The sequence below is a fragment of the Quercus lobata genome, chromosome 4 (assembly GCF_001633185.2).
Source record: "Quercus lobata isolate SW786 chromosome 4, ValleyOak3.0 Primary Assembly, whole genome shotgun sequence".
In the NCBI taxonomy this organism is placed as follows: domain Eukaryota; kingdom Viridiplantae; phylum Streptophyta; class Magnoliopsida; order Fagales; family Fagaceae; genus Quercus; species Quercus lobata.
Genome location: NC_044907.1, coordinates 9,347,752 through 9,359,198, shown reverse-complemented (window position 1 = coordinate 9,359,198; position 11,447 = coordinate 9,347,752). Strand labels below are relative to the sequence as shown.

The following is an 11,447-nucleotide window of genomic DNA, read 5'->3' as shown; positions in this document are numbered from 1 at the left end:
TCCCCTTACAATAGTGTATCTTTCCTAACTGTCAATAGAAAAATCTATTGAAATCTATAGTTTGTTATCTTGAAAAAATAAATATATTGTAGAAGCTAAGGTTTCTAACAAGTGGTCTTTTATGAGTAATTTATAAATTCACGTTAGATTTTAGTGCACAATATAGGCAAACTGAAATTTTCTCGCATATTAATAGCTTGAACAACTTGATGATTAGAGGTGATTGGATAGTTGCTGTAGCTGCAACCTGTTATTCCACCAGCATGGCACTAGACTAGAGAAGTTTTTAATCCAAAAACTAGCAAAAAATATTATCAAGACTACAATATAATATTAATTCCTACAATCCTGATTTTTCTTTTTCTCTTGTTGATTTTCCATTATAAAGATTGTTCAATTGTAAGCTAGACCATGAGCATTCATAATAAGTTGCTTATTTCTTCTTTAATTTAAACCATTCATATTTCGTTTAATTTGTTTTATGTATTTTATTAAATTCTATTATTAGTATATGTGTTATTGTTTTATCAAATTGTGAGAAGAGTAGAGAATAATATCCGTACAATTTAAAATTAGTCCATTAGAGACCAAGCAATGTTAAGAATGGCTCTAATAAGTAACAAGAGGGAAAGAAACATGGATACGAATACGGATATGGATATGATATGATATCTGATGTTGTAACTTTTGCACTTTAAAATGATGGGCTTAAGTTCAGAGGACCCAGGTTTTTCATGAACCTTATGGCAGCTTGAGTAATTGACTTGGGCTTTATAAATGGGCCTTCACATCACAGTTGCACTACCTCTTCAATAAGCAATTGAAGAGATAGTTTGTTTACTGTTCTGACCCATCTTCTTTGGGGGATATAAAAACTGTTACTCTGCCAAGTGCCAGTTTGTTTGCTTCTTTAGAGCAGCGACTTCATGCATTCATGCTGAAGGTTCAAACTCTATCCGTATTACTCCTACTGTTACCCTGCTTCTCACATTGCATAATTATATTCTTTGACAGAATGGATGTGGCTTCCAATTTAGAATCACTTGGTCTTCAAAAAAAATTTAGAATCACTTGGCAGTCCAATAATCTTAGGAAATTCATATTTTTGGATATAGGTTGATGATGTTGATGGATACCTCTTCCTTCTTGTTGATGGTGCACAACGTGTCTTCCATCTTCTTCTTCTTCCTCTAGAGGCATAGCAAATCGGCAAAGAGGACACGATCGGCGAACACGGAGCCAATTTTCGGTACACGCAGAATGAAACCTACGCTTACATGGCATCTCTCTGGCCTCACTACCGACCTCAAACTGTTCCAAACAAATCGAGCAGTCTTGAGACTCCTCCGCCATCACTGTCACACTTGGCATGGACTACCACCGAGTTGTCATGGTAGTCAGATGGAGAGAGAGAGAGAGCTTTGGTAGTGGTTCTTATCACTTCTTTTGTGAGAGGTGAGCCCAAAGATTTATATAACTTAATGGTTTGATTAATGATTATGCATATTTAAGTACATGAAATTTACTGCCAGTAATTTTTATTTGATAGAATAGTTTGCATCAAACCACGGCTTAGATTTTTTTCTAGGAATTATATATTTCAGGGATGGTATTCATTTTATGCCCCTGGTCAGTGAGAAAGTTTGGGAAGACAATGATTATAAAATCCTAACTTCTATTTTTTCTTTTAAGCCAAAATTGATAAGCATCCTACTGAATTCATATTCAAAAAGAGGAGCTTAGATTCTAAAATCCATAATGAGCAATCAATATCATACCCTAGAGCTGTGAGCTTGCCACCCCAACAGTCGAAGGGCTCATTTTTTTTTTTTCATGTAGTAGAGTGGCAAATAAATGTTAGGCGGATACTAACTACCTAACTTTATCAACTTCTTGTTTCTTTTTAGATGACCAACTTCTCACATGATTACCTTTTATATGCAGGCATTCAGCAAACATTTTGGTTCAGGCAGATACGTAGTACATAGGCACAACCTAAATGCAGCACATGGTCACTTGTGAAATGTAGAAAAAAAAGCAGCAATCTATGAGAGAGGTGTGGAAATCAAGGAGGATTCTACAACGTGCTTGGATATGTGCAAATATATTTAATTGATTCTATTTCTATATTCCAGATGGAAAAACTTGGGTTTTGGTTGGACAAAGCAAAAGCGCCGGAAGTCAACAGTTATCGGTTCTTCAAAGTGATACAATGATCTTCAGGTGGGCAAAGTTCTTATGAATAATATTAATCTCAAAATTTTCAGATTAAATGGAGTAGGGAAAATTTGGTGTTGTCAGCCAAGAACCCTTGTTCTTTTCATCCACCATCAAATATAATATTGCATATGGAAAGGTGGTGCAAGAATTGAAGAAATAAGAGATGCACAAGAACTTGCCTATGCTGGTCTTTTACTGATACATTGCTTGAGGTTCTAACTTCTCGTCCATGACTGTAATATAGATGATCCTTTCATCTTGATAATCATCTAAGTTGTTAATATATTTTGGAAATTTGAAATTTGCAGCTAACTGGTATCCATGGGTGGTGAAGCACAAGACTTATTTGTCTTGTGGACAGAAGCAAACTGCTTCCATGGCAAGAGCAATTTCTAAACACCAATGGATTTTAACTTTTAAACGTAGCTGAAAGTGTATTTGATGCTGGTTTTGAGAATATAGCACAAGAGGCATTGGACATGAATGTACGCAAACTATTGTTCTAATTGCTTATCATTTGAGCATGATCAAGAAGGCCAAAATAATTGATGTCTTTCATAGACAATAGATGTTTTAAAAACTAAAAATTGTTGTTTGAAAAAGTGGAATGTGTGGGTGAAAAGTGCGTTGAAATGCGTGAAATATTGTCATAGTTGTTTAAAAACATAGATGTTTGAAAAAGTAATGTTAAAACTATAGTCATAACATACTCTCTTTAATCACATCTTGAGCCATTTTCACGTGTGTCTCAAGCAGTAATTTTATTTTCTATAAACTATAGTCTTTGTTCACCGCAGCGGCATAGTTTATCTTTTGACCTAGGTATATGAATTCTAAATTTTACGTTTTAACAAAAAGAAACTATAATAATGCATATAATTACTTTTTTTACATTATCTTTATGAATTATTGGCCTATGTCCTAGATAGTGAAAGCATTTCTTTTTTTCTCCCAAACTTTTTATATGAAGTAACTCAATTGACTAGAAGTTCAAAAAACAATATTAATACTTTCAGAATTACTGTTTGACCTTGTCTGAAAACATAGACCTAAGTTAATGATAGATTCAAAGTTAATGAATCATACAAGGGAAAAATCATGTATGCTTTAGATATCCATCTAGGCTAGATATTCAGGTTTTCTAAGGCCTTAGCTTTGCCATTCATTTTGGCAAAGGTTAAATTTTATTTTCAAATTGTGTTTTACCACCCATTTACTTCTATACAGCATTAGCAACAAAGCAGTAATAGTTTTTTTTTTTTTTAATTGATCAAGTGGTAATTGGGAAAAAAAATACAGATTAATCAAGACATTATTGTAATGTTGTCACTCTTTTCTTTCAAAAAGTCATAATTGTTGGAAAAATTGGAAATGGGCAATGCATAGTGACTGCAATATTGCAAAGATTGTTTGATCCTAAATCAGGTCACCTGATGGAATTGAAAATTGAAGGGTTAAATTGAAGTGGATGAGTTGATAGATTAGTCTTGTCAGTCAAAAATCAATTTTGTTCAATGACTCATCCATGCCAACACTGCATAAGAGAAAGAAGAAAATGAGAACGAGGTGGAAAGCAAAGCTACATCAAAGTTACAAATGCACAAAGGTTTGTGAGTGGCTTACAACAGGTTAGTACAGCAAAATATTCTCCTAAACTCATCATTCAATAGTTCTTAATGATCCAAGTTACCAAGATACCAAAGCTGAAATAAAATACAGGTAGCCATTAGATGTCCAAGATACCAAATACACTCAAAGCTCAATCTGAACGTATAATTGAAGATGCACTGAATCGCATGATGGTGAACCAGGCTACAACTGTCGTGATCTGTCCATTATCTGCATGGTGATCAAAATAGAATTATCAAAGAGAAAGGAGATCTTGAGAATTTGATTGTGAATTTGCCACCTTGACAATGCAAGAAGGCCGTGTGTTTTTCTGCTGTATAATATAATATTATGACCTGATCCTTTCTTACTAAAGTCATTTGCAAAAAATTTCCTATACCAAAATTTTCTTATATTTCAGGAGGAAAACTTGCAATCCTGATTTTCTTTTTTTTTTCTTTGATTTTGTTAAATTGTAAGCTAGACCATGAGCATTCATAAGTTAATTATTTCTTCTTTAGTTTATATTATTCGTATTTATTTTTATTGTGATTGTTTTCTTAAATCATGAGGAAAATTAAAATTTGTTTAATTTTAAATTCATCAATTGAATCTTTGAGTTCAATCAGCTTGATTTTAACTTCTACTTATCAAAATCAAGTACAGTTTCTTTTTCTTTTTGGAAATTGTTGTTGGGTTCCAAATCATTCATGAAGTAAGTGGTAACCTGAAATACCAATGACAATTAAATCCTTGGTATAGTCAAAAATCATAAGAAGAGAAGTTCAGTGACATTAATCTCAACCGTGTTTGATGACATCTATACGCACACTTTGACATTAAGGATGAAGGAACAACAAGATTTTATAATTAGTCTTTTCTTTTTCACTAATTCAAGAGAACAAATGAGAACCATTTTTGTTTTTTGAGTTAGAGTCTTCTTTAAAATACCAAAGTCACCTAGACACTTTATATATATTTTTATTTTTATACACTATTTTAAGGAATTCATTTTTGGTAAATTAATTTTTGGAATTCACATAGAAAATTGTACAAAATCTAACATATTCTATACAGTTATTGTCCATATATATATTTTTTTTTTGAGAAACTTGTCCATATGTTTATAATGTTCAAAAATTGTGTCTTTCAAGTTTCAACCTCCTATATAAACCTTTTTCTTCTTCTTATTTTTCTATTTTAGTGACCAAAACCTCATCTTTAATTGGACACTATCTAATTTATTGTATAACGCTAAAAAATAGAACAAACAGGCAATATTGACTAACTAATATGCAAATTAAAAACAAAAAACAAATAGAGGAAATGGATAGTTCAAGGCTTCTTATTTCTTTCCATGAGCTTATGAAAGTATCTACCTAGGGAGTGATATTGTAAAAGGAATTTTGTTGAACTCTAAAGTCATACTCCATTTAATAATTTTTATTATTAAATTAATGCTATCTAAATAAATACTCAAAATAGTGACAATTGATTCAAGTAAAATTAAGATATAATATATAATATTATATTTGGTACTAATACTTAACTCTTTACTTAAAAAAAAAAAAATTAAGACATAATTTCTAATATTATATTTAGTACATAACTCATTTTGAAGCTTTTTTTTTTTTTGGTTGGGGGAAGGGGGTCATTGGAGGTTATGGGCAGTATAATTCTCTCCCTTCCTTTAAAACCCTCTTGCTTAAAACTTTGATAACCTAAAGACACATTTATACATTTTTTTAGATAAATTGGTAGTTGGTGAATGAATTTGAATCCTACCTGTCTTTGTTAAAAACACCAATAAATATTAATTAAGCTGCAAAACTCTTAACGATTTATACTTTTTTAAACAGAAGTATTTTTATATGAATTTTAACATGTATGAAATCCTAACCTCTCTAAAATATAAGTTTTTTTCCCCTTGTTATCAGTAAACATTTGGGTTTATGGTATCAACCTTGAGGACCATTAAATTACTTTTGGGCCGTCATTCTCACAACTACTTATGGGCCCTCATTTTCAAGATGCCCAAGAAAAAAAATATATGTATACATATGGAGGCCAGTCATAAAGGATAAAGGCACTACAAGAGATCCTCCTTATGGCAAAAAAAAAATGGATGTATTCCTTTTTTTTACTTTTTCTTATTAAAAATATTTATTGTCACATTCTCAATATTAATAAAAGACATTTAACTCAATTGATATAGTTTTTTTTTTTCATAAAATAATTCATTATCCAAAACTAAAAGATTTAACTTAAGAAACTAAGACAACATAGCTTTGCCCTACTTAAAGCCAGGCCTAACATTTGGCCTATTTTCCCTTTTAGGAAATCAAGCACAAGGCAAATTAGTTATGGAATTTTTCAAGCTTGGTATTGCTTGATCATAGTCCAAATTTCATTATGTTATTTTCATTTTACCTTTTACATCCTTTAGAACCCTTGATACTCAGTCTTATTTTTGTGTTTTTTGACTTAGTTCTTATGAAGGACAATAAGCTCATTCCCCTATGATACTTAGGCCTCTATTTATTGGTGTGTTGAAAATGTGGTATTTAATTTTTAACACAACTATAATACTAATTGTCAATTACAAGGACAAAGTTTACCTTCAAATTCAAATTGGACCGATGTGATCTGAAATGGACCAAATTGGACTGAATAGACCTAAATGAACTGAATGGACCAAATTGGACCGAATAGACCTAAGTGGACGGTATGGACCGAATATACCTAAGTGGACCGTATGGACCAAATTGGACCGAATTGACCTAAATGGACTGAATGGACCAAATTGGACCGAATAGGCTAACTGGACCGTATGGACCGAATAGACCTAAGTGGACCGTATGGACCAAATTGGACTGAATAGGCCTTATTGGACTATATAGACCTAATTGGACCGAATATACCTAAGTGGACCGTATGAACCAAATTGGACCAAATTGACTTAACTGGACCGAATTGGCCAATTGCACAGAATAGACCTAGGAGGACCGAATAATGCAAATTGATTATTCTAATTTGACGCAAGCAAATGTACTTCTATTTCATTTCAATTAAGTGATCTATAAGTATGAACATTTCATAAATAAAATAGTCAATTGGGAGCCAAAGTAGTCAATTTTTTAATTTTCAGAAAAGTAAGCCACTGCATTTCCACCTATCACAATCAGGTAAAAGTAAAAACTGGTGTGAAAAGTAACAAATCCTTGATTTTACCCAAAATAATACAAATGTACAAGTAGTTTTCTGAACAAGAAGAAGTTAGAAGCAAACAACTAGACCAACACAAATACCTAACCCACTTAAGGGCAACAAGATGCCACTGTGAAGCCTTTTTTTATCACATGATACTGTGTGTGGTGATAAACAAGATTTGGAAATCCATTCAAGGACAGGACACACACTGTCAAATTAAACCAGCAGCACCATGCGTGACTGCTAAAGGACTAGTTCTGTTTTTTTATTTGAATACTTTCCACATAATCACCTAATATAAACTAATGCTCTGTTTTGAAAATACAAAACAGAGGATGATTATTCAAAAAATAGAACCTATCAACTAATACTTGTAATAAATTAGTCCCAACCCTAGTCCTAAACGGATTAGGAAAGACTTGTAAAAAAAAACACAAAGTCGGTGTATCAAAACACCAAAAACAAAGTCGGTGCTCAGTAGTGTTTTCAATTGTAAATAAGTCAGTCTTGAGTACAAATTAAAAGCAAAACTCCTTAGTCGATAGAACACAAAATCAATCATGGGTGAGAGCTTTAGAAAAAGAAGAAAAATTTTGGGTGAGAGGTTTAGAAAAAGAAGAAAAATTTCAAGCAAAGCTGTCTTGTAATAGCCCACCACAACTGTGTAGATATTATCCGTTTTGAGGCCACACACCTTACAGATTTGTTTTCCCCAGGTTGCACTGGGGAAAAGGCCTCTACACATTGAAGGAAGGTCACTTCTTATAAACACATCCCCATGTACTTTCCTAGACGATGTGGGATTTCATGGATTGCAAGACCCTACATGTCTGTTCTTCCTGGAGATCCGCAGCTACACAATCTCAAGCAGAGTCTCATTCCATTCAAAGTACTCCGTGGCTCATGCTTCCTAGCGACCAAGAAGGTGACTTTACAAAAAGCCGCTTCTTTAATCTTGTAAAAAAGAAGGTTTATAAGATGAAGGATGCGTTTGGGGCTTTTGGTGATGATGTTTAGTGTGTGGGTTCTTGTCACGGCTGGCTGGTAATGTTGGATGATGAAGCCAACCCAATTCTCTTTAATCCCTTCTCCAGAGTTCACATCCAACTCCTATTGATTCCTGTTGAATTCTTCAACCCAATTGATAGGTCCAAATTTGCCCAAATTAAGAAGGATTTTATCAGCGAAGCTATCTTGTTTGCAGACCCATCACATTCCAACAACTTTGGGGTGGTGGTGATGATCTACGGCACTCTCTCAAGCCTTGCATTCTGTAAGCAAGGAGACACAACATGGACTAACTTTGCAGGTGAAAATCGAGGCTACTATGACATTATATGCCATGATAATCGGCTTTACGCATTAAGATACAATAGTTTAGTGGAAGTGTGGGAGTTTCAGAGTGTTCTTCCAACGAAAATCTTGATTATTGAACCTACAACAACACTGAAACATGTTGATGGTAAACTTCCCAGAGACAAAGTTTCAACTCAGTTGTATTTGGTGAAGATATCAAGTGACTTCTTGATCATCCAACGCACCATTGGAAATTTTGTAAATGCAGAAGGAGATGTTGTTGATGAATCTTACTTACTCAGTTCCAGTGACACACAGCCTTTGGTTTTTCCATACCGTACAAAGTTGTTTTGTGTCTACAAGTTAGATTTGAGCAAGAAAAAGTTGGTAAAGGTGGAGTCTTTGAAGGATCAAGTTGTGTTTTTGGGCGGAAATCAGTCGATGTCATTGTCTAGTCATGATTTTTCAGAGTGCATATCAAATTCAATTTATTTCACGGATGATCGATGGTCTGAGATGGACGTGGACTACATGTATGGTGGCCATGATTTTGGATTGTTCAATTTAGATGATGAAGAGATTAGGCCAATTTACCATTCTGATTTGGAGAAATTTGATCTGCCAACTTTTTGGATTACTCCTAATCCATGGTGATGTACAATCGATATAGTGTGATCCACTGGTTCATCCTGTATTGTTATTTATTGCCTTTGTGTAATATACAATCAATATAGTGTGATCATCTTTCTGTCAATATGGTGAATGCTTACTTTGTTTTAAATGATTTATAACAACTTTAAGAATCTCATACCAGCTTGCCAGTTTTAGGAACATTTGATTCTTGCTTTGAGCATGTATCTTGGCCAATTCAATCCTCTTACATGTTCAATGCGTTAATTCAACATGGTGAAATGTGTAAAATTGGGTATTAAAAACTTAAAACATTTTAGAGAAGCATTCTCAAGCCTTAATCCAGAAGTAGTCATTGAAGAGAATTGTTTTCAGCATAGAGTTCTCAAGCGCGGGTACAGCCTTTTCTTTTTCTGTCAATGAACTACATCTTCTAGAGGACAAATACAATTGTAAGAAGGATACATAAGTCAATGCCTTACCAAAAAATAATCAATTTTTATTCTCATTGTAGCTCAAAGAAACTGGATGTTTCATGCATTCAACATTATCATTTGCAATTGCATTTGTTTTCCCACATTTTTGCAACAAGAAATTGTTGAAGTACTGCTCTTAGGTTTGAAGTAATGTAAGTTAATGCTAGATTGTTTCTAGAAATCATTCACAAAGACATCAAAGAAATTCTACCGTGTGATACAATAGCAAGATTGGTACATGATAAACTTATCGAATGAAATGTATTCAGTTTTTCCAATATTATTATTCTTTCGATAGCTTAGTTTCATAAATTTATTCTTATGGGACCTACTTTCACATTTTCTTATATTTCAGTCCCTATTCATTTATGTACAACAAAAAACCCGTGAACCCTGATGTGGTATTGATGAGACTAGGTTTTTGGATCCGGTTGCTTGTGAGTTGAAGGTGTGTATTTCAGTAGTTACTATTTCCTTTTTGTGTATCTTTAATAGGACTATTATATAGCCTTAATCTTAAAATACCTTTAATGAAAGATCTAAGGTAATGTTTTGATGACGATTTTAGTAGAAAGTAGAAACATAGAGCTATAATATTTTGGCTTTATATATCTAGTAACTTGCTTTCTTAGGGAGCATATCCATGTCAATGTCTAGGCTCTTTTTACCATTTCTTGTAATCATACTTTTCTCTAATGTAATTAAAGTACCTAATAATGATTTTTATGTTCTAGTATCAAATATATGTTGATTTTATAGGTTTCGATGTTTTCAAACCTAAATTATTTAGGTTCCCTTGCTGTTTTTAATCAAATCAGAGACATATCACATTTTGTTTTTTTTAGTCCTATATTTCATTCCTTTTTGACCAAGAAATGTTTCCACTTAATAGGTTTGGGTTTTTCAGCAATGGTATATGCTTGCAAAGACCTTGGCTGAGGAGGCTGCTTGGACATTTGCTAAAGAGAATGGCGTTGATTTGGTAAGAATGAATCCAAGCTTTGTAATTGGTCCACTCATTCAGCCAACCCTTACTTTAGTCTTGAGGGGTTTTTGAAGATCATAAATGATACTCCCTTGCAATCAAAGAGGACTATGTGTATTGTGTTTTTTTCTACATAAATTCTAAATATTCAAGTATGATTAGCATATCATATGACAAATTAAAGTCATAACTGGTTTAGTGGATGAAGCATGACAGGTGTTTATAGGCTTATTCCAGTAAATTGTGAGTGCTACAACTTTTTAGAATATTATGAGCATGGATCCAACATTAGAACTTACTAGGTATTTTTTAAGTGATAAGTGACCGTTTTATGAGACCTAGTCCTTTGGAAATTACTTGTTCTCTCTCTAACTCAAGGTTTTACTTAATTCTAGTCCTCTTAACTTGGAATGTAAAACTCTCTATTACTTAAGAGTTCATTTGAAAACAATGAGGTTTTAAATTTGACCTTGATCTGCAAGTGCCCACCCCTCTATCTAATGCCACCCGAAATGTATTCAACCTATGTTCCATGGATAATAAATCTTCTATCTGAACATACACAGCTTGGGAATATGCTTTATAACTTATATTTATCTTGTACAATTTGAGGAGCATAATCAGCATCCGCTGAAAGCAGGGTATACCTACTATATAAGGTGAACTTTTCAACAATGATCTCCAAGCATATTTTTTTGATAAAATGGTCAATTGATCAAAATGAAAAATTTTTGTTTAACTATATTGGCCTGTTGAAATTCACTCACTCTAACTACGTACATCATTCCATATAATGCTATTGATTAACTTATTCACTCTTTTCCATGTGCAAGAACTCAAATAATCTCCAATGGAATACATAGAGATGCTGCAAATGCACGTATTCAGGCATTTGTGATTCTTGCTGCTAGTGGGAGATACTGTTTAGTTGGAGAAGTTACACATTATTCTGAAGTTCTCAAGATATTGCACAAATTTTACCCCAGTTTGCGCCTACCTAAAAAGTGAGTTATTTATTTGCA

General features: G+C 33.2%; 1 pseudogene; it reads left to right on the top strand.

Annotated features, from left to right (window-relative positions):
- Positions 1–7,833: 7,833 nt before the first annotated feature.
- On the top strand, positions 7,834–8,988 carry LOC115984542 (annotated as a pseudogene).
- The last annotated feature ends 2,459 nt before the right edge of the window (positions 8,989–11,447 follow it).